The sequence below is a fragment of the Seriola dumerili genome, unplaced genomic scaffold, assembly GCF_002260705.1.
Source record: "Seriola dumerili isolate Sdu_G_001 unplaced genomic scaffold, Sdu_1.0 BDQW01000056.1, whole genome shotgun sequence".
NCBI classification, from domain to species: domain Eukaryota; kingdom Metazoa; phylum Chordata; class Actinopteri; order Carangiformes; family Carangidae; genus Seriola; species Seriola dumerili.
In genome coordinates this window covers 36,643-39,958 of record NW_019174311.1, presented here as the reverse complement: position 1 = coordinate 39,958, position 3,316 = coordinate 36,643, and the positions used below count along the sequence as shown (strand labels likewise).

At 37.4% G+C, this 3,316-nt stretch overlaps 1 protein-coding gene across 1 annotated transcript in view; it reads right to left on the bottom strand.

The window, feature by feature from the left end:
- The window catches only part of LOC111219181 (carbohydrate sulfotransferase 1-like), a 21,079-nt gene that overhangs the window by 4,519 nt on the left and 13,244 nt on the right, over positions 1–3,316 (bottom strand). The gene's annotated exons all lie outside the window — the stretch shown is intronic.

Genomic DNA, 3,316 nt, shown 5'->3' with positions numbered 1-3,316 from the left:
TAAAATGTTGGATCTTCGGTTGTCTATATTTAAAATCATTAAATTAAGGGAAAAAATATTAACTAAATAATAAAACTTTAAAATTAATTAAAGTCCTCGGCGGCACCAGCCTAAAAACTACTAGGCCCAAGAATTAGCCAATTATTTTGAGTCTCAATTTCATTCATTGATTCAGCTCTGGAAACTTGATAATAATCCATAAGAGTTCCCCAGGACCCACAAAGGTGGTGATTTGAGTGGGTCTCCTGGAAACTCAATGGGTCCCAAATAAATTTTTTATTTCTTTACTATTCTTTTCATTTCTTAATATTGTAGTGTTAATACTCCCTTATGATGTGGTATGATATGGTTATAATTAACGGCATATATTCATTGTATGTTTCAACAATGTATCTGAAATTAAACAAATAAGAATTCCAAATCTGGACAAAGTTTATTGTGCCAAAACAACTCAGTCACACGCGGCCATGACATACCAAACTCTCAAATTTAAAACTAGCCTTTTATTTCAGCCACACATACAATAGCACCAAGAATATAAATTTACTTCAAAATCTCAACTCTATTGAAACAACAAAATGTCTTGCCAATGTCTTGTTTACCAAATAAATTATCAATAAAAGGCGATTTTACACAATTAAACAAAACATTCTTCTATCACCTATCCGACGCTACGCGACATTCGTCAACAAATTAAATTGTCACCAAAATAAGACCCAAATCTTTTTGTACTGAACATCAACTAATTCAAAATGAACTTGAAGTCAATCCTATCTGAAATGCAAACTCTTTTAGCAACCACTTATGAAACCTTAACTTAACACAAGTGGAAGAGTTGTTTAAAGCTATTTTCATCACAACGGCCACCGGCAGGATCTATGTTCTATTATAATATTGCATACTTAACAGCACTGCTCCCCTAGAGTTAAGACATTGTCGGACATGATTGAACACAGCATCGAGCAGTGGAAACATGAGTTTACTTCTACTACTATGAAGTTCGTATTCTAATGTGAAATGAATCCGCGGTACTGGCTAAATTGTGTAGACAACGGGGTAAGTGGCTAACACTAGCATGTCGCCGATCACGGTGCAACAGAGAAACACTGGTTACTCGCGGAGTAGATGCGCAGAGGGTTGAAAAATCAGCCGTTGCCTGATACGTCTGTGACAGCGAATTACCTTTCTAGTTACTGTGATTTTAAACACGAGTTTGATATGTTCACAATCGATATTCGTTTTCATTGGGAAAAATGAGCTGACGTCCCTGGACGCATGGAAGTGAGTTTGCCTGACGTACACGTCCCTTTCAGATTTCATGATCTAGAGGACGCAGGACGCGTACGCTTGCACATCACTGGAATAATCGATAACCAAATCATCATCATCTAACGAGTACAGCGTATAACGTTTGAAGGATTGAATTCGAAGGTAGAGGATGCAATGTTTCACACTTATGCATTTTAAACACACCGAGATCAGCCACTATACTTAAGCACACTTTCGATCATTAAATGTTAAAGAGAGTCATAAAACATCAGCATGCTCTTCTCACATCTAGTATACTACAGGTACAGTTACAATGCCATACTCGATTGAGTGTGTGTGTGTGTGTGTGTGTGTGTGTGTGTGTGTGTGTGTGTGTGTGTGTGTGTGTATGGGGGGGGTGTCTGTGGGGACACAGACAAAGGCAAGATTCAAAGTGGTCACTGTGACCACATGACAAAGAAACTATTCAAAATAGTCTATGAAGGTTGGAAATTCCGGGATTTAAAAAAGAGTTTGTCTGACTTTTTTTAGTTAGAGTGCGCAGTTAGCTCCAGTTAGTGAGTGGAGCTGTGCTTAAAGACAGCAGACATCGCTGAAGATGTAGTAAATATCACAACCCTCTACACTGAAGTTACAACAACACTACACCGAGTGAGCGAGAGAGAGGGAGAGGGAGAGAAGCTAGTGCTAACTGCAAAGCTTAAGTAACTAGCAGATCTGAACAACATGTAAAAAAACTGCTGTTAGTGAAAGTCGCTTAAAGGAGTAGAGAGCTCTGAGTGCTGGAGCAGAACTAGTGTAACTTTAAATGTACAGCAGGTAGTTAGACACTGTTATAAAGAAATCAGCAACATTAACTGTGTTCAGACAGAGCAGCAATAAACTCTACCAGTAAACGAAACTGACTGGAGATGGGACACCACACTGATGTCAACACGTGAACGGCGTCACCACTATTGGTGAAAAGACAACAGTAAATCACTGTGTAAAAATGTTCTCGGATAAAAGAACAAAGTAAGTCAGTTAAAATGTTTTTGAGGTGTTACCGCGTTACATTTAAAAATGGGGAGGGAGGGGTAAAATTATACAATAAAAAAATTATAGAGTGATAATAATAATTACGTGCCTGCAATGCAATAGAATTGAAGGTATATATTATTATTCTGCATGCTTATTAGTGTGAATGTAAAGGTATTTTACGGTCTCTAACTACTCCTTCATACTTTGTCCTATAAAAACCGTTCAACCATTCAATCAAAATGGCTTTTTCTGTAGATTCTGTAGATATTGGATGTATTCAACTTTTTGATATTATTTATAATTTTTGAATTTTAAGCATTTTATGATTTTTTTTGCCATTCAAGTGAATGGAGACCATGTTCAAATCCTTGAAATCTTCAGCCTCTTTAAACCTTAACTGCTTCAGCATACTTTCAGCTACAGACTTCATTCAATCTTTAAACTGTAGACAAGCCTTTCAGCTATTAAGCTTGTATTCAAATTTTTGATATCGTCAACAGTTTTTGAATTACCACAGTTTTAGTTTCAAGCTTTTTTCTAATCATTTTTGAGTTTATAATGGGTGTGCATTGCACAGAATGTTCAAGGCTAGAGCGGATGACATCATCGCTAGAGTAGGAGAAGCTGTACCTCTGAAAAAATTCTGTTTAACTCGTCCTCACAGCCACATATTTTGGTCTTCACAAATAATTTCTTCCTCATTAGTAGACAAATGTGCCCTGTTTCATAAAAAGTGGCTACCTTAGTACAGAGACTAACAAAATTTGAAATGTGACCCTCCAAGTGATGCGAGCACCCTCAAACTCTCCCATAGACAGCAATACAAATTCAGGATTTCAGGAGAAAACCAGAACTGACCCTTCTTTGTAACTCGCTCCTATTCCCACATTTTTGGCTCTCGAAACACCAGAACCACATAGAGGTGATCAGGAAAGTCTGGTGGCGGTGATCATGTGATAACTTTACTGATATTATGTACTGTTTTGTATTATATGGCAGGAGTTTGAGAGGTTTGCTGACCCCTGTG